The sequence below is a fragment of the Oryctolagus cuniculus genome, chromosome 10 (genome assembly GCF_964237555.1).
Source record: "Oryctolagus cuniculus chromosome 10, mOryCun1.1, whole genome shotgun sequence".
NCBI lineage: Eukaryota > Metazoa > Chordata > Mammalia > Lagomorpha > Leporidae > Oryctolagus > Oryctolagus cuniculus.
The window spans coordinates 114882285-114903593 of NC_091441.1; the positions used below are offsets into that span (position 1 = coordinate 114882285).

The 21309-nt window shown below is 41.4% G+C and overlaps 1 protein-coding gene across 8 annotated transcripts in view; it reads right to left on the minus strand.

The window, feature by feature from the left end:
• PPARG (peroxisome proliferator activated receptor gamma) overlaps positions 1 to 21309 on the minus strand; it is a 139465-nt gene that overhangs the window by 68131 nt on the left and 50025 nt on the right. For 2 of the 8 annotated variants that reach the window (XM_070049768.1, XM_070049765.1), the window contains exon 3: positions 16920 to 17063. The gene's annotated coding sequence lies outside the window, so the exon portion shown is untranslated. 8 annotated transcript variants of the gene reach the window in all.

The window sequence follows — 21309 nt, forward strand, 5'->3', positions numbered from 1 at the left end:
AGGTAGAACTTGGTTCAACAAGGATATAAAAAGCACCTAGCAGGGCCAGCATTGTGGGAACCCCATATGGGTGCTGGTTTGAGACCCAGCTGCTCCACTTCCAATCCAGTTCCTTGCTAATGAGCCTGGAAAAGCAGCAGAAGAAAGCCCAAGTGCTTGGGCTCTGCACCCACGTGGGAGACTTGGAAGAAGCTCGGGGCTCCTAGCTTTGGCCCTGACTCAGCCCTGGCCATTGCAATCATCTGGGGAGTGAACCAGCAGAATGAAGATTTCTCTCCTGCTCTCTCTGCCTCTCCTCCTCTCTCTGTAACTCTGCCTTACAAGTAAAATTAAAAAAAAAAAAAAAAACTAAAAAATTTGATGTTGAGATGAATCTTATCTAAAAAAAATACAAATCACTTACCATAGAACATTTATTGGACTTCAGTAAGAGTAAAAATTTCTGTTAAGTGAATGAAAAAGCAACACAGAGAAGATAATTTGCAAGACATGTATCTGACTAAGTATGCTTTATAGAACTCTTATGTCTACAGCATAGTAACAGGAAAAAGTTTTGAACAGGCTCTTCACAAAAAAAGACAGCCAAATGGACAACAAATATTTTAAAAGGCACTTAGTTTTTTCATCATCAGAGAAAGTATTAATTAAAATTATAGCATATAACTCCACTGCATTCCCACCAGGACGGCTACACTGGAAAAGACAAAGTGGGAAGAGCTGGTGAAGACAGTTCTTAATGGATGTTAATGGCAACTGGAACACTCACACGTGGCTGATGAAGTATCAACCAGCACAGCCATGATAGAAAGTGTCTGGCAGCATTTCCCAGAGATGAACATACTCTGTGGCCCAACTATGTATCTACTAGAAATGTGTACACTTACTCACTAAAAGAGTTACACAGAATGGTCATGGAATATCCATTTGCAATACTGGAAACAACCCGAATGCCCATCAACAGACAGACAAATATACGGTGACATATAAACACTATATGATAATAAGAATGAATGACATACAGTTACACTTTAAAAGCTGATTAATCTCATAAACACTGAGGAAAATAATCCAAATACAAAAGAATAAACCACGTACGATTTTATTTTTATAGACTCCAAAAGGGCTAGAACTTAGAACAGCCAGGGAGCTTCTGGTGTGCTGGGATTCTTCATTTGCCTTATCTGGGTGCTAGTTATAAAGCCTTGTTTGTCTGTGAAAACACTTCAGGCACTTTTCTCTATATACATTACACCTAAAACATAAAGGGTACATGAGAGAGCATGCTGCCCCAAGTCCTGGGAGCAGGAGAGGATAGGATACACGCAAAGCAGCTAATAAGCCAGCCAATGTTCCCTGGTGCTAAAAAGATTATCATGTAATTCCAGGCATCCATTTAAGAACTCTCCAATTCAGAAGCTATGAAACAATATTAAAATTAGTCTGAACAAACTATCTGTATTTCTAACCGGCTTTTTTTTTTTTTTTTTTTTTTTTTTTTTTTTGATAGGCAGAGTAGACAGTGAGAGAGAGAGAGAGACAGAGAGAAAGGTCTTCCTTTGCCGTTGGTTCACCCTCCAGTGGCCGCCGCGGCCGGCGTACTGCGCTGATCCGATGGCAGGAGCCAGGTACTTCTCCTGGTCTCCCATGGGGTGCAGGGCCCAAGCACTTGGGCCATCCTCCACTGCACTCCTGGGCCACAGCAGAGAGCTGGCCTGGAAGAGGGGCAACCGGGACAGAATCCGGCGCCCTGACCGGGACTAGAACCCGGTGTGCCGGCGCTGCAAGGCGGAGGATTAGCCTACTGAGCCGCGGCGCCAGCGCCCTAACCGGCTTTCTTACACAATGAAGTCAGATTACAGTCAAACAAGGTCTACAAATCAGGGTTAGGGGTGCAGGTTAAAAACTCAAAGGTTGCAAATTTTATTCTATGAAATGAGTAAGTTATGTGAACCAATATATTTGGCTTGTAAAGTCTATTCTGTTTAACAAGAAACCATATTTTTAAACAATACAGGAAATTATTTTCCATGAACTAATACCTACATGAGGAATCTTATATGTGAGAAGTTAATATCCATGGATCATTGAGTTATCTTTTGAGACAATCCATTTAAATAAAATGAAGCCAGTGGGTTAAATCCACTCAAGCCACGCATTTTGTGCTAATTATCTAACTTTTTACAGCATCAATGGTCCATTTCATAAACTTTATTTTTAGAACAGGTACCACGTATATTTTACTACAGTATTTCTCTTCACAAAACCTTTCCTGTTTTAATTTTCTTTGGCATTTTTCTTTCTCAATCTTAAGCTCAGCAGAAGTTCAATCAGTAATATAAAACCAAAAACACTCCAAATCAGGATAAGCAGTTACCTAACATTACGTGCAAGGTGTTTTTCAAGTCTCACAGAAATGTTATGATGTAGATCCTGACCCTACAGGGCTCACAGAGGTGAGAGACATTCAGTAGCAGAAGGAAGGACAGAGACCAGACCACTGATGGAGACAGTAAGTGCGCCAGGAGCATGGAAAAGGAAGAGGCTAACGCATCTGAAATAACCAGGAACAGCTCTCTTGTCGAGATGGCGTCTGAATTATATGGAACCAGTTGGATGATTAGGATTTACTTAGATTGTTCTTGATATTCTAAGAAAATGGTAATTGTCTGTCATCCAGCACGCTCTTACATTACCTGACATTGCTCAAAAAAAATCTAAATGTATATAATACCAAAAATGGCTGGACTTTACTGATTTCTCCCGGGCCATTATTGACATGTTATGCAACTTGCTAGAGATGTGTAATATCAATAGCAAAGTCATTTCTTCGTAAATGGCAAAGATTTCTATGTACATCTGGCCCTCCCTACACCAAACACACATATTTGGTTCTCATTAGCATATTTTAACTGTAAAATCCTAAACATTTTTGCCCAAACTATGTGTGTAATTTTCATTATTAAACTCAGGCAGAGTTTTAGGTAAGGTATAAGATAATATCTAATGGTCTTACATAAAATATATTTAATTGCTAATGCAAAGCAAAATAATAAACTAATATTTTACTTTTTGAATGGACATCTGGCATAGTAGTTAAGACACTACTTGGGATGTTCACACCAATGTGAGAGTGCCTGAATTCAAATCTTGGTTCTGTTCCTGATGCTAGCTTATTGCTAATGTACACCCTGGGAGGCAGCAGATGCTGGCTCATTAGCTGGATTCCTGCCATCCATGTGGGAGACCCATATTGAGTTCTTGGCTCCTGGCTTCAACCTAGCCCAGCCCCAGATATGTGCCAGCAACTGGGGAATGAACCAGCAAATGGGAAATATCTTTATCTGTCTCTCTGCCTTACAAATTTAAAAAAAGGAAAAAAGGAAGACAAAATCAGTATTTTAATTTTTCCCAAAGAAATGTCTTAATAAAAGACATAAGAGGAGCAACAGTGTCCACAGTCTGGAACGCTCACATAAGGTTTAGTGATAGGCTCAGACTGAAGTCAGGAGCTTCTTCCGGGTCTCCCACATGAGTGGAAAGGGTCCAAGTACTTGGGCCATCTTCCGCTGCTTCGCAGGTCATCAGCAGGGAGCTGGATCAGAAGTGGAGCAGCTGGGACATGTACCAGTGCCCATATAGGATGCCGATGTTGTAGGCAGCACTTAACCTGTTACCCCCAACGCTGGCCCCGTAGTATAACCATTTGTAACCACTGAATTGACAAACATAAAAAATAAAGTTTGACAAACCTATATTTGCAGCAGTATTTATACATACAGGCATTTCTTTTTTGTTTTTGTTCTTTTTTTTTCTAAGTTTAGCTTCCACATGTAAGTGACAGTATGTGATTTTGTCTTTCTGTGTTCAGCTTATTTCATTTAACGTGATGTCCTCCAGGTGCATCCATTTTGATGCAAATGGTAGAATTTCATTCTTTTTATAGCTGAATAATATTTTATTGTAAATATATACAGCACATTTTCTTTATTCATTCACCGAACGATGGACACTTTGGCTGAGTCCATATTTTGGCTATTGTGAACAGTGCTGCCATAAACACGGCAGTGCAGGTTTCTCTGATACAACGTGTTCGTGCCTTTGGGGTACATACCCAGTAGTGGGATTGCTGGATCATATGGCAAGTCTGTTTCTATAAATAAGTCTTTTTTTTTTTAAAGACCTGGTTTGTGGTATATACAGGATTATTGTTTATATTACTATTTGTTGTAAAATAATACTTAATGTACACCAAGCTTTTGTTTTTATTTACTAAACATGTCAGTCCCTGACCTCAAGACCTTACTATACAGGAAGAGACTGGCTTGATACTGAAGAGTCAGCAAAAACTTACTAGATATCTATTATGTATTGGGCATTTGGGAAAAGGGAACAAAACACAAATCTTCTCCTTGGTGACTGTGTAATTGGCTTAAGGAATATATAAAACAGAAAATGATACCAGACACTCTGTCATTAAGGGCTAAATGGTATGACAAAAGCCATAAATGTTGAAGGATTTTATTCTTTTGTTAACAAGTATTACTGAGTGTTACTGTTTGCCAGGCACTTCTCTGGGCATCTGGAATATATCAGTGGGTGAGCGAGCTGGGCAGAGATCTCTATCTCTATGGGATTAATATTCTAGTGGGATGAAGTAGACAATAAAAAACAGATTTAATTAATCAATAAATTATATGATCTAGAAGATGATTACTGCTCCAGAAACAGGAAGTTGTCAAGCAGAGGAGGAGAAAGGCAGAGTGGAGGACAGACAATTCTACAGAGAGGTCAAGGTGTCCTCAACTAGATGGCAGTATCCGAGCAAGATGTGGAGTCAGGGAACTGGCCCAGGAGATGTCAGAAGCAGCGGGTTCAGGGGCGGCTGAGGGCTAGAGTGGACACAGAGAGGCAGGAGCCTGTCTGGGATGCTGGAACAGGCAGCTCCATGTGCCTGGAGCAGAGCAGAGAGGGGAAGGTGGCAGAGAGCTCAGCCAGGGTGCGTGAGCGGTGCACCGCCGACTTGGGCTTTTGTTACAAATGCAATGGGAAGGTGTCGCACAGTTCTGCGTAAAAGGTTTTAACGTGAGCCCTCTGGATGGCAGGTTGATGGCGGCTGGGAGTGCAGGATCGAAGCACAGGAGCCTGGTATCCAGGCAAGGCGTGGCGGCTTGGATTAGGCTGGTGGCAGGGGAGGGAGGAGACGGCATCCGGAGCACACTTTGAGTTTGTAGAGCAGAAAACAGTAATGGATTCAGAGAATGCTTTCTGAAGTAGAGGTCACCTTGGACCTGACCTTGAACAACAGAGAATTTGCAAGGGTGGAAGAATTAGGAAAGGCATTACAGGATGTAACAGGCTTGAAGCCAACAGTGAATATGGTTTGGGACAGTGAGATTAATCTGAACAGAACAGGGCAGGGCCAATCTCTGGATGTGGTGAGAAATGAGGTAAAGTAAGTAAAGCAGAGCTGGACTGTAAAGAGATTTGAAACCTGGGCAAATGTGTCTAAGGCTAGCCGACACCGCGGCTCACTAGGCTAATCCTCCGCCTTGCAGCGCCAGCACACCGGGTTCTAGTCCCGGTTGGGGCGCCGGATTCTGTCCCGGTTGCCCCTCTTCCAGGCCAGCTCTCTGCTGTGGCCAGGGAGTGCAGTGGAGGATGGCCCAAGTGCTTGGGCCCTGCACCCCATGGGAGACCAGGAGAAGCACCTGGCACCTGCCATCGGATCAGCGTGCTGCGCCAGCTGCAGCGCACCGGCCGCGGCGGCCACTGGAGGGTGAACCAACGGCAAAGGAAGACCTTTCTCTCTGTCTCTCTCTCTCACTGTCCACTCTGCCTGTCAAAAAAAAAAAAAAGTGTCTAAGGCTACAGTGTTCACCACGGGACTCTAAATGGTAGCTACTGAGTATCTATTAGGAGATGGACAATGCAGAGGCTTTTTAGGACTGTTCGTCTGGTAATCTGCATTGAATGGAAGAGAATTTCTCTTTCAGAAGGTCAGTTTAAAAGGCCGTACAGACACCTGGCATGAAATACTGAGGGATAATCCACATGGAGGTAGCTGACAGTTGACTGTTTTAAATCTACTTTATAATGGTAACCACAAGGGCCATTGACCACTTGTGGGAACCTCAATCTTGTGTTGGCAATCTCTTGTTCAAATAAAAATTACATGGATCTGAAACACTGTGTACTCAAATAGCCACGTGATCTTAATTCTGAGGTTATAAGAGTTGGATTGCAGTTGCTATCAGTTACATGTGCAATTTCTGTGTCTCTAAATTAGTTGCAGGTGCAAAACTGCATTTGCAAAGAAAGGAATCATCTGGTAGAAGTTTACAGAAACTTAGTTCCATTCAAATGAATTCAAATCACTATCACACAGAGTTTCACCAATATTCAACACTGGGTGGATATGAGGCACCTACTGCACAACCTTTAGTACCTACTATAAGTGTGTTCAAAGGAAGCAAAATAAAAGAAACTTTGTATCAGTTCTGCCATATAAAACAATGAAGAAATTTATTTTGCTAAGATTCCCTATGAACAAAGGAATATAACAGAGAGCTAGGATGAATGCAGAATTTCCCCAGGCTAAAGTTATGAGAATGCTCACAAAAACAATAATCTATAATCACCCTCTCAGAGGAAGAAAATTATTTTTGTTTGATGACTCATGCTTCACACTGAAATTAACAGTTTAAAAGGATAACTGCTGTCATGTAGCTCTCAATACCAGTTGTATTTCTTCAGGATGCTGGGCAAAAGTAGGATTTTTAAAAAAGGCTTAAAAAACCCCGGGTTTTCTTGTAAGCACCGAATAGAAATAACATTTATTTCAGGTACTTCTCATACTGTAATTTGTTTGGGGGGAAATAATATAAGAGATGTGACTGTTTTTGGAATACCAGCAGTGAGACTCTCAGAGTCTAGAAATCTGGTAAATCTACTAACTCCTACTTGATCAAGAAAGAGATCCAAATAGCTAAATAATAAAACTAGGGCTGTACCAAGGGGAAAATTTAATATGGACAATAGTAAAATTCTTTAAAAATGCCCTTAATTGTTCTTGGATGTGAGATTATGAAATTCAAAGCTGCATTAACATGTCTCTTCTGGGCTGCCACTTCACTGTATAAAAATACACAGGGCCTTCAAAAAGTTCAAGGAGAATGCATACTATGAAAAAAAAATGCATGGGTTTCAAAATGTTTTTAGCACCAAAATGAACTTATCTTTAATCCAATTTCCACAGACTTTTTTTTGAAGTGTCCTTGTATGTGGAAACAGAGGGACGGAGAGGAAAGATAGAGGCTTGCAATAATGCACACAGCAAGTATGCTCCCTAGACAGGGATGGGCCTTACACGCATTCCCTGGGACTACAGGGGTCTCTCCAAGCCTCTAGAAAGGTGAAAATGTCGGTCAATTATCTGAATGTCTCTCTGAGTATACAGCTGCCTGGAGCCACGCAGGTATGGCTTAATTACCCCTCAATAAAAACGGTGTGCGCTCCCTCTCCCTCGCTCTCTGCTATCTCAGGAGGGACATCTCTTCAGCATTTACCACGTCTCTAAGGCCCATTTCCATTGCTCAATCAGCTCCACAGGACAAGTGTGTCATCATCTTCCAGTGCTCTGGTGCAACAACCGAAAATCACAGAATTCACACAGGACTGAGTCTGGCACTAAAGCAGGAGGCACACTCAGCTGGAGTTTGTGGAAGCGCCCCTTCAACCTTGCCAATTTTACGAGTAGAAATGGTTTCAGAGCCAGCATGGGGTTACTTGGGGTTGCCTGAGCGGCTCTTGATGAACAAAGAGAGGAGACTCCCGTAAAGGGGCCACAGCAATACTGGGGCCCAGGAAACAGTGTGGAAGTCTTCTTTGGGCACACAGGTTAAGTAGAACGGAGCTTTGAATCTCCTGAACATGAGCAATGGAGCTGGACATCCGGGTCACTCACACTAAACACACCACTTTTCCTTCAACTGCAGTTCCCAGCCATTCAGGGCAACCCCCAGTACCGCTTTCCTCCTGTGATGAAGGGTGAGCACCTAACTCCTGCACCTCAGTCTCACAGCCTTCATCCCTGCTGGCCTCAGACGGCTAAGGATGGCCATACGCCTAATTTATTTTCTAGTTGTGCCTGTTGCAGCAGGAACGGAGTAAGTATTCGGGGGTCATTGACAAGACACACAGAAGTCACTCTCACAGGGTGTTGCCATTTAGGAACGGCTGTTTCTATCAGACAGACAACACCTTGGAATAAGAAGTAGCCAGAGGCCATAAAAGAAAAGGGTTAAGTTACTCGTACTAAATATAATGTTTTAACCGCTAATAATTTCAATCTGTACCATATTAATAAAGAAGAATAGTGGTGAGTCATTCTGTTGGAGGGATTTCAGACTCCAAAAAACTGCACTCAGGGCAAACTCAAGGCATAAAAATAGAGATTCAGCACAGAACCAAACAGTCTGTTCACACAACATCCCTTACAAACACAGCAACTGTCCCCGGGTTAGCCTACAACGTTGGTTGTGCTACATTCTAGACATATTCTTTGCAAACAGACAAAACTATCACATTTTGACCCAAGAACTATTTCACAGTATAACCAGGACATTCTGCCCTGAGGCAAGCTAAAATTAACAACTGAAGAAATATAACTATAACTTTTATGGCTTGTACAAAAAAAAAAAAGCAACAGCATTTTACAGAAGATAATGAAACTAAACTCCTATTTAAGAGGTTCAGATGACAGAAACGCATCTTGAGTCAAATGACTTTAATAAAATAGTACACAGGAAACTTTTTCCCTTAGTTTTTAAAAGCTTGTTGTTTTAAAATTTGTGACTAATATGTTCAAACTACACGCTCCCAGGAAAATTAAAAGATTAAAATGGAAGGCCATCGACTTCAACAACGCAGTGAATTAATTTTAGTGCTTTAGCATTTATATTGTAAAACATGGATCACACTGGTTAACACAATCTATTTTGACATGGAATCTGTGAGAACAGAAAAATAAAACAAACAGAAATATGGAAATAAACAGGAAACAGTGCAAAACAGAAAAGGCTGTGCTAAGTAACTCCAGCAGAAGGAGCTGTAGAAATGAAGAACTTACATTTTGCAATGGCTAAGAAGGCAATGGTGAAAAATGGAGTATCTGTTCGACTCTGACATATCTGAATAGAGGTAACAGTTAATCATTTATCTGGCATGCAGTTGGCACTTAACCTTTTATGGACCTCATTTTCTTTATGCATAAAATGAGATGCTAAGAATAGATACCCTCAAGGTCCTCACAACCTGTTTTTCTATAATGTACTTGGCATTATGCTGGGAAATCTAAAACAGTATGTAACTTGATCCTACACCCTCTGGAAGCTTACGTGCTTTGGGAGAGATAAAACATAAATGCAAATATCTAGATTTCAAAGTAGAACAGAAAAATGATCAGAGAATTTTAAAAGGAATGATAATGCTTTAAGAAGGACAAAAACTGCTGAGAGATATCTAACATACACAACAAAAGCCAAAATAGAGCCCCTACAAATTTGCTTAAAAGATTATATATAATTTTGGGAAATGCAGGTACCCTCAGGAAATAAAAATTAATAGGATTGTGTTTGGATTTAAATGTACCGTTAAAATGAAAGTAAGGAAAGAGAGCCACGCACAGAGATACGATTAGGTTTCTTTAAGGTTCTGAATTCATCTGTAAGTGAACTCTGTAACAGCAGACTAAGCATTAAATTATGGCATATACACAGGACAGGATTAGAATAAAAGTCACGTGGAAAACAAACAACGGAACCAATTCTACCCTTACACAAACGCCCAAAATACCCCAACAGCCATGTCTGGGATAGCCTTTACGTTGTGAAATGTTTGTAGACAATGTGTCAGGGAAGAAATTGCTCTCTGGGTCAACAGGAGGCTTTCCCAGAGTTTTACCCGTAACAGCATGGAATAGGGATTTGCTATAACTCTCACTGTATTTTATCTATTTCTTGCAAAAGATTGCTACATGAAAAGAAAAAGACTTGAGTTCATACAACTGGTGAACACACCAATGAGTCAAGACAGTGATTTCTAAATATTTGGGAGAGGTGGGAATACACTCAGAAAGGATGGGGCTTGAACTGGCTGGCACTGCTCTGGGAGAGAGCCAGCTGTGACAAAATGTGTCATAACGCTGTTCACTGCTTTGGCAAGACTTGGTACATTACAAGGAAAACATTGCCACACTGTCTCGCCAGTGACCCACACGCTCAGTCTTGTGAGGGTGTCAACTGTGAGCTCTCGTTAGAGTGATCACAGCAGAACAGCTCAATCTCCAACTCTTTTTTTTATTGTGGTAAAATACACATTAATTTATCCTTAAATGGAAAACTTGTATTTTTGGGTTATGCTATAATAAATAAGCTTATTTGGGCAAATCTTTCATTTTTGAAGTATTATTTGATGTCCCGGCTGCTCCACTTCCAATTCAGCTCCCTGCTAGTGCTCCTGGCAAAGCAGCGGAGGATGGCCCAAGTCCTTGGGCCTCTGCATCCATGCAGGAGACGCAGAAGAAGCTCCTGGATCCTGGCTTCAGATCGTCCAGCTCAAGCCACTGCAGCTATTTGGGGAGCAAATGAGCAAATGGAAGACCTCTCTCTCTCTCTGCCTCTCTGTAACTCTGCCTTTCAAATAAGTAAATCTTTACAGTATTATTTGAGAGACAGAGAGATACAAACAGAGAGAAAATGGATGATGGGGGAAGAAGGTGGAGGAGAGAGAAAGAGAGAGAGAGAGAGAGAGAGAGAGAGAAGGAGCGATGGAAGGAGGGGAACTCCCATCTGCTGGTTCACTTCCCAAATGCCTGCAATGGTTACAGCTGGGCTGGAGCTCAAGTCAGAAGCTGGAAACACAACCTAGGTCTCCCATGTGGTTGACAATTACTTGAGCCATCACTTGTCTCCTCCCAGGGTTTGCATTAGCATGAAGCTAAAATCAAGGGCTGGAGCTGGTCCTGCTAACGGCCTAGGAAGGCTGTGGAAGATGACTCAAGTTCTTGGGTTGCACCCGTGTGGGAGACCCAGATGAAGCTCCTGGCTTTGCCCTGGCCCAGCTCTTGTGGTTGGCTATTTGGGTAGTGAACCAGCCAAAGGAAGATCTCTCTCTTTGTCTCCAGAGTTATGAAGAGGGAGAGGGGGAGAGGGGGAGAGAAAGAGAGAGAGAGAGAGAGAAAGAGAGAGAGAAACAGATCTTTCATCCTCTGGTTCACTCCCTAAATGGCCAGAGCTGGGCCAGGCCAAAGCCAGGAGCCAGGAGCTTCACCCAGGTCCCCCACATGGCTTGCAGGAGCCCAAGGACTTGGTACCTCTTCCACTGCTTTCCCAGGCCACAGCAGAGTGCTGGATCTGAAGTGGAGCAGCCAGGACTCGAACCAGCATCCATATGGCATGCCAGTGCCACAGGCAGGTGCTTAACTTACTATGCCACAGCGCTGGACCCCATAAATAAATCTTTAAAACAAACAAAAAACTTGGAGCCAGGACTTGAACCCAGGTGCTCCAATATAGGACACAGGCATCCCAGCTGGTGTCCTACCCACTAGGCCAAATGCCAGCCCCAAGCAAAGTTTTCTTTCTGTCCACTGATTGTTGAATCTCTAATTAAATTATCTTAAAAAAACCTCTTTAGTATATTTATATTTTAAATTTGATATCAACATGCTACTGCATTCTTATATTCTTAAGATATTTATTCTACTACTTTACAAAGTTCAAAATGATGCTGTTATGCCAATTCTATGAAACAAATAGTTTAAAAGAATAAAGACTGGGCCTGACATGGTTTCAATTTTATATATCAGAGACTGCTTTTCAAAAAGTTAAGTCTATCCATTGATAGCAAGTGCAGCAAAGTTGTTTCAGCTGATGTCCAAGTATCAGTTGATGATTGACAAATGCTATGCAATAATGAAAAAGGGGAATTGTCTCTGAGAAGAAAAATGCATTATCAAAAAACATAAGACTTACTCTGTTAGGTTGGCGAGGAATTGTGGTCAGTTTTGTAATCAGGAAAAGGCTGGCTTCTTGCTCAAGGCCTTTGCCCTTTTTGGCAACAAGAAATACAAGTTGTGCCAAACTGCTAATGTGGGAGCAGGTCTTGTCACATAAGTAGCCTAACAGAATTGCAGCAACCTCTGGATATTAAAAGATGCCCCCACATAGGGCAGTGCATCAGATGGCAATAATTCTATTAATTACATTTATCTTTATATTCTCCAAGTGGAATAAATATGTATATCTGGTTAATCTATGTTGAGTAACTACTTATTCTTTAAGGGGATAGTAAAGTTTCCCTGTCAATCAGGGAGCAATAGTTTGATGAGAAAATGCTTACTAGATCTGAACAGTGCAGAATAAAGTAGAGAATCGGGCTACTGTTACTTTAAGCATCCCCCAAAGCCTTTATTAAGGTAATTCAGGTTAAAGCACGTTTCCTGACAGTCCAAATGACTATCAAACAGTAATTATAGTTCTGCAGAATAGCTTCATTTATATTCAATTTGAATTCTCATTGAAAGAATTTCTCCTTCTCTCTCAGTGCTTGGAAATCTACTTACATTACAAAGTAATCTAGACCCTCTGGCATAACATTTAAGGATACAAAGGAATCCAAGGTTTTTGGATGAACTTATGATAGATCTAACCCACCTATGAAAGCCAAGAACACTTCAACTCTTTGTAACAAAACAACACAAACTGAGGTCCCATTCTGCCCACACCTACTCCTATTCGACATGCCAAGTCTCCAACGCTAACTTCAGCATCGCTGCCTGGGAAGTGGCACTATCTCACTCGGCTCCCTATCATCACTTCACACCCTTGCATTCCAAAGTCTCTCCCACTTGTTAAAAATGGAGGAGCGTATTAAAATGTTCCTAAGAGTCTGTTGGACAATAAGATGGCAAAATGATACCATTTTAGAGGGAAACTTTTTTAGAGTCTAAAACTCTGTTAAAAAGATGAGAAAATAAGGCTCCCCCTGAATGACAAGTAAATGCTTCAGGTTAAACAGCTCCGAGACGACAGACTTGGGACCAGCCTAGCCTTTGAATGCACAGGCCAGTCTACTATTAGCCTTCAGCGTCTTTTACTCTTGGACGTAGGTCCCTAGAACTTCAATCATCTCTTTAGAGCATGAGGTAACTTAGGGGAAAGTTTGTTAATTCTTTCAAGGAATGTTAATGAGTAACTGTGCTATTCTATTAGCACCAGTGGTGGCAGCTGGCAGTGGACCGGGTGTCTCTGAGAGCCCTTCTTGTGTTCTCCTGTTCTCTCAGTTACGAAGGGCGCTCACTCACACCGTGTAGCTCCATCTGCAGATCCTCTAAGTTTTGTTCCTGAAGCCTACACTACCACATGGTTCCCAGCTTCTGGCCTTGTTTCTAGTTCCATTTGGGCAACACACAGACCCAGTGTTTCCGATCATCTTCAAAGAGACCAACTTCTAGACTCTACCTACTGTTAACTTCTTTTCCTCAGATGCCACTCAGTTTGCATTTCTACTGAGTAGCTATGCTTTCTAAGCCTCTAACAGTTTCATAGTTTCAGTTACTCAAACACAGAAGTTATTTTTAAGTTAATTATTCCATAGCACCTAAACCTGATAATAGCTACTCTAATAGCACTTATCAGATTCTGTCATCCCTTCATCCCCTAGAATATTTTTTATTTGATAGCAAAAGCTTGTCTTATTCATGGTATTTATTCATTTGTTCAACATATAATATTCACTGGCAATATAATAGGTAGCAAACATTGAGCTAGGTGCTACGGATATAACGGTGAACAAAGTGGACGTGTTTTTATCTCACAAAGTTCAAAAAAGAGTCAATAAAATTTTTAATTTTGGCAAACATAGTCTGGGACATAACAGGCTCAATTTAAAAATGTTGATTAAATATGAAGCATCCCAATTTCCTTACAAAGTAGTTTAAAACTGTTTAATCATTTTATGTTAGTGATAATATTTTATTCTATCACATTGCAGTGCTAGGTCCACTTAAGCAATAATGTGCTCACATGGACACTAAAATGGATGAAATTAAAGTGAGTCAATATAATTTGCATCTCATTATGCTTCTGTTTTGAACTTAAATGCTGAAAAGACTTGCTAATTTTATTTTGCCTCTATCTAGCCACCAAATATTCATAAAATATCTATTAAGTGCTAGGTATTACTATAGGAATAAGAGACAAATGCATTCATAAGCCAAGGTTCCCATCTCAGTAAGTTCACATTTACCTATATTTATCAAACTTATTCAAATGTACCAGAAAATGTGATATTTCACTATACTTAATTTTGAAGGTTATGCACTGACATGCACTGATACCAGAAATAACATATTTGCTTGGATTAAGTCATCACTAACATTGGATATTATGTGATCACTAGAAAATGTGCAAGGGTTTCAATATGCATATGAATATGCCTATCAAGAACTTAAGATTCCCCTCATCAAAACTGAAAGGCTATTATAATAAGATATATAAGAGAGCATGTCAGTGAATTACATTATAAGGTCTTGGAACTTTATAACTTGTCTAGAGGGCTCTTATACCAATGGGTTAGGGGTACTTTGCATCTCAATAGAGAACTCTATTGCTATCCATCCTTGGACAGCAATCATTGGTAATTTTATAAAATAAAGAGGAATGGTTAAAGGCCATCTTCTTTACGTATTACACACAAAAGCAAACTCTAGGGGCTGGTGCTGTGGCATAACAGGTTAAGCCAAGGCCTGCAATGCTGGGTGCTGGTTCGAGTCTTGGTTACTTCACTTCTGATCCAGTTCCCTGCTATTGGTCTGGGAAAAGCAATGGAAGATGGTTCAAGTTTTGGGCCTCTGAACCCATGTGGGAGTCCTGGATGAAATACCTGGCTTCTGGCTTTTGTCTGGCCCAGCCCTGGCCATTGAGCCCATCAACCAGCAGGTAGAAGATGTCCTTCTTTCTCTGTCTTGCTCTCTCTCTGTAATTCTGTCTTTCAAATAGATAAATAAATCTTAAAAAAAAAAAAAAAGTGAACTCTATTCCTTCTATTGAGAGGTAAAGGGCTTTGTGTAGTGTGGAAGGTAAGAGATTACCAGAGTATGGATATAGCTGTGGGTACAATACCAAACTCTAGGCAGGATACACAATGGTGATAAGGTGGAATGATTATATAATGAAGAAGACAGAAAGCTTACTTAACGCTATTGCAGATCATAACTAGAAATCGGGATTGTTTACCACTCCACCGGCTTTCAGCCCTGGCGCGGTCTTAGCCAATGTGAGCATTTGGGGAGTGAACCAGCAGCTGAGAGATCTCTATCTCCGCCTCTCAAAAAAGCCAAAAACCATAAAACAACTTCCAAAATTTGAGTACTTTTAGGAAGAGGTAATTAGATCAAAGTTGTGATTCAATAGCAAAAGATAAGAAAAAGCCAAAGAATCTACAGTTAATAAAATCACAGTTGTCTGGGTATATAAGTTGTTTCTTAAACATAACTCTGTTAGAGAGTTTTACATAAAATTTTCAAATGATACAGAATATCAAGATCTTTTTGTATTGCATTAGTATCAAAAGCTAATGAAAGCCTTTTTTTTTTGGCTATGGATTTGGAATTTATCCTCTACAATGAATTTTAGTTTTTTAAAAAATTGCTTTTTATATAAAATAAGCCGTGCTAGTATTGGTATAGAAGAGTATGTAGAGTATTTTCTTTTTTAAAAAAGATTTAATTTACATACTTGAGAGGTAGACTTACAGAGAGGGGGAAAGACAGTTAGAAAGGTCTTCTACCCACTGGTTCACTCCCCCAAATGGCCACAATGGCTGGAGCTTGTGTTTATCGAAGCCCGGAGCCAGGAGCTTCTTCCCGGTCTCCCACGTGGGTGCAGGGGCCCAAGCACTTGGGCCATCTTCCACTGCTTTCCCAGGCCGTAAGCAGAGAGCTGGATCGGAAGAAGAGCAACCGGAACAAGAACCGCAGGTGGAGGCTTAGCCTACTACACCATAGTGGCGGCCCCCCTAGTATTTTCTTTTTTTGTTATAATCTTGTTTCAATAGTTGCTTCAAGGCCAATGTGGCATAGTGGGTAAAGCCATGGCCTCCAATGACAGCATCCCGTATGGGTGCCAGTTTGTGTCCTGGCTGCTCCACTTCCCATCCAGCTCCCTGCTAGTGGCCTGGGAAAGCGGCGGAAGATGGCGCAAGTGTTTGGGCCCCTGCTGCCTATGTGGGAGATGCAGGTGAAGCTCTGGGCTCCTGGCTTCAGCCTGGCCCAGCGCTGGCTGTTGCAGCCGCTTAGGGAGTGAACCAGTGGATGGAAGACCTCTCTCTCTCTCTCTCTCTCTCTCTCTCTCTCTCTCCCCTCCCCCTCTGTAATTCCTTCAAATAAATGAATAAATCTTTAAAAAGTTTGCTTCACCTCATGCTTTTAATGTATGCGCTGCCAACACTAGGGCTAGCTCCTACAGCTTTAGCGGCTTCTTGAGAGTTTGTACTTTTTTGTTTGCTTAGAGCCTAGCACAGTATCCCTAGTTGGCACTAAAACACATGTTTATTGTTTTTGTTGATGAGAATGATGAAAGAACAGCTGCTTCCCACATTTGGGTCGCATGTGTCATTCAAGGAGGAGTCAGAGACCTAATGAACTGATAACAGCACTGATTTCCTTCTTGTTCCAACAAGACTTAAATTTCCCGTTGATGCTCCAAAGGAAACCACTCAATTGCTTACAACCAGAGCATCTAAGCTCACTTCTCCCCTCACCCAAAGCAACGCCTGCCTTTTCCTAATGCAATTCAAGTTGGCTTGGAACCTTATCTTGAAGCAATGGTTGCATCAGTTCAGGGTTTCTTCATATTCACAGGGGATACAACATGGGAGGAGTGATGTGCCAATGGGACACATGCCTTCGCGAAGAACAAATAATCCTGTATCCTGGATGTAAATTCCACCACAGCCATCACAGAGAGCCAGATATTCCCAGAGAAACAGGCAAAGGAAGGTCACTGTTGAATGCATGTGTATCAGTTTTTTGAAAGGCAAAACCCGTTCTTATTTAATCAAAATCTGTAATTTTGATCAGGATTTCTATATTTTCTGGACAAGATTAACATGCTAGACAACCTAAAGAAAAATAACCTGTTGAAATGATGGGAACTCGAAGATGACAGCTCCAAGTATCATATTTAAAAAAGGTCTTGACTCTGAAGCAGCAGAAAAGAACATTAGAATTGAGCCAAGTTTTACGTTTGTTCTTACTTGGGCTCAACTGCAGACTTGTCAGGCCAACTCTTCAGGTTCACCCTTCCCACTTCCAGCACTAGAAGGCTTTTCTGCAAAACAGACAGTCTTCCAGAGTCCTCTTGAGTTCTAATGTTGTTATTAAATAGTGTGACTGGGGCTGGCACTGTGGTGCAGCAGTTTAAGGCTCTGGCCTGGAGCACTGGTATCCCATATGGGTGCCGGTTCTAGTCCTGGCTGCTCCTCTTTGGATACAGCTCTTGCTATGGCCTGGGATAGCAGCAGAAGATGGCCCAAGTCCTTGGGCCCCTGCACTCACGTGGGAGACCTGGAAGAAGCTCCTAGCTCCTGGCTCCTGGCTTCAGATCGGTGCAGCTCTGGCTGTTGTGGCCATCTGGGGAGTGAACCAGTGGATGGAAGACCTCTCTCTCTCTCTCTACCTCTCTCTGTAACTCTTTCAAATAAATAAAAATAAAAAATAAAAAATAAAAAAAATTATGACTTAAAATTTAATGATAATTCTATATGTCATATTTTTATTCATGTCCTGATTCTGAGCTACTGCTTCTTTGTCATACCTGACTGCTCAGTAAGGGACAATATATATGACCCTTTCCTCTGGAAAAATAATGCCCAATAAGAAATTAAAAGTCTCAAAAAGAAGAAAACAACCAAAAACTTCCTCTTTTTTTTTTCCTTTAAAAGTTAACCTGCCTTTAGTACTTGAAAAACAGTCTAACTTGTCTAACCACTTTCTAGGGATCAACTAGACACTTTTCAAATTACTGTACCTTTGAACTAAAGACATCCCACCTGAACTATGTTAACTTGTCTTTGCATGCAATATCTGAAATTCTCCAGTAATTTGGTTTCTACTGCAATAAAATACCATGAACTGTATTATCAACTGATGTATATTCATGTTGTGGGAAATCCTAAACCTACAAAACATATATCTCTGTCAATTTTCAGATTTTATCAACTTTTTTGAGATCACTTTTATGGAGATTTCTTAGGTAACGGCCCATCACTGGGGAACACAAAGGGAATACAGGCAGATCCTACCAGCAAGCCTGGAGTCGGAAGCTACATGCAGGTGTAGTTTATGTAAAATAAGCAATTTACCAGCTTTGTCACTGTACTAAGGAAATATATGATCTACTAAAATCACAGACTGACAAAAAACACCAGGGAAGATTAACACATTGAAATTCTTAATTTTTCACATAAGGAAAATGGGTTCCAGAGGAATAAAATGGTTTGCCTAAGGCACTACTCAGAAATGAGCAGCAGAGTTTGAGCTGGGAATTGGGTTTCTTGATTCCCAGTTCAAAGTTCTAAACCATGCTCCCATCTCACTCAAATGATGCAATAAAATGTTCAAATAAATTGTACAGATCAATTATGCTTAACGCCAACAGTCATGTTAGAAGTCCGCCAGCATGAAAGCATTGTCTATGATATGATTCACTTAATGTGGACAAATTACCTATGGAAATGCCATAGTTCATCACAGAGTTAAGATACAGCACTCTCTACAAAGCAAGTGCTCAATACTGACTTGGTAATTAAAATCTGATAATATTTGAACATCAATTCAAGAATTCATTTTGCCGACAAATGTCTTCTGGCCTCATTCATAGATTATTTCGTGAATCACCCTACTATTCCGGGGTTTTAGTTTTGTTTCCGGTACAAGTAGTTTTGTTTCTGCTGATATAGCTCCTTGTGCTTATGAAAATAATATGATTACTATGTGAAAATTTCCTTTTTGAGGTAATGTAACTCTAACAAAAAGGTTTCTTAGAGTTGCACAGCGTTTTTATTTCATTTGAAGCTCTCAACAATTCTGAAAGGCTAGACAGTAATAGCAACCATTAGATAGGACTTCACTATGGAACTGGGTGACAGTTTTTGGCTATAAAACTTTGTCTACAGGGCCAGCAATGTGGTGCAGCAGGTTAAGCCACTCTGTGACACTGGCATCCCACAGAGGTGCTGGTTCAGTCCCAGTTGGAGTCCTGGCTGCTCTCTGCTAATGTGCCTGGGAAAGTAGCAGCAGATGGCCCAAATGCTTGGGCCCCTGCCATCCATGTGGAAGACCCAGATGAGTTCCAGGCTCCTGGCTTTGGCTGGGCCCAGTGCTGACTGTTGTGGCTATCTGGGGAGTGAACCAGCAAATGGAAGATCTCTCTCCCGGACTTCTTTCTGTAACTCTGCCTTTCAAATAAACAAACAAACCTTAAAAACAACAACAACCTTGCCTACTTGTCCTTGGTCAGCATGCTATAAAAGGCAAACAGACCTGGCTTTGCATTCAAAGCTGTCGCTTCTGAATATTTTTCCTTTTTTGGATGCTATTTTATCTTTTTAGGCTTCTGGCTTCCTCATCTTAAGGAAGAGTTGTGAGAATGATTTAAATAAATCACTTATTGGAACACAGTAGGTTCTCAGAATTACAATATGAGTTTTTATAATACTAATTTTTAATCTTGGGACTGGTGCTGTGGTGTAGCAGGTGAAGCTGCCCCCTGCAGCACCTGGATCCCACATGGGTGCCAGTTCAAGTCCCAGTTGCTCCACTTCCAATCCAGCTCCCTGCTAATGAGTCTGGGAAAGCAGCACAAGATGGCCCAAATTCTTAGGCTCCTGCACCCACATGGGAGACCCAGATGAAGCTCCTGGCTTTGGCTCCAGGCTGACCCAGCCCTGCCCATTGTGGCAAAATGGGGAGTGAACCAAAAGATGGAAGACCTCTCTCCCCTCCACCTGTCTCTCTCTCTCTTTCTCTGCTTCTCTCTTTTTATGACTCTGTCTCTTCCTCTCTATGTAACTCAGACTTTCAAATAAATTAATAAATCTAAAAAATTTTTTAATCTTATATGTGACAATTGATAAATAATAAGAACAGTCATCATTCATGTTGTTATGTTAAAAAGAGCTACTTAAATACTTTTCAGAAATAAATGGTATGCAAGTACAGTATGGAATCTTCAAAATTAAGTATGAATTTTAAGAGTTCACTTAGGAGAATTAGATACATTTTATTCATGTGAGCAAATTGATATCTGATTGAAAACAAAATATAACTGTGAAATTTGCCCATAATAAACTGTATTGTGATGACAGTTAAGCAACAGGTGGTAATGGTTTTTATCATCATTAAGCATTATGAAACCTTTACACTGGAATTTATAGAATACATACTTAACATTTGTTTGCTTAAAAGACAGAGAGACAGAGAGTGAGATCAATCCTCTATCAGCTGCTTCATACTTCAAATGCCTGTGATAGCCAGAACTAGGCTAGGCTGGAGCCAGAAACTCCATCCAGGTCTCCGACATGGGTGGCAGAGACCAAGGTACTTGAACCATCATTTGCTGCCTTGCCAGGGGCATTATTAGCAGGGAGCTGGATTGGAAGCAGAGGAGCCAAGACTCGAAGAGCTGGCACTCCAATATGCGATACAGGCATTCCAAGTGCCAGCTTAACCCACCTCACTGCACTACAATGTATAGTATATATATATCTTTAAAAATTAAGATTCATTTTGTATTTATTTGAAGAGCAGAATTACAGAGAGAGAAAGAAACAGAGAGAGAGAATCTCCCATCTGCTGGTTCACTTCCCAAATGGCTGGGGCTGGGCCAGGCTCAAGCCAGGAGCCTGGAGCTTCCTCCAGTTCTCCCACGTGGGTACAGGAGCCCAAGCTCTTGGGCCATCCTCCACTGCTTTCCCAGGCACATTAGCAAAGAGGTGGACTGGAAGAGGAGCAGCTGGGACTCAAACCGGCGCCCATACGGGATACCAGTGTCGCAGGCAGAGGCTTAATCTACTATGCGACAATGCCGGCCTCAGGATGTATCTTAAAATTGCACTGGTGAGGGCCGGCGCCGCGGCTCACTAGGCTAATCCTCCGCCTAGCGGCGCCAGCACACCGGGTTCTAGTCCCGGTCGGGGCGCCGGATTCTGTCCCGGTTGCCCCTCTTCCAGGCCAGCTCTCTGCTGTGG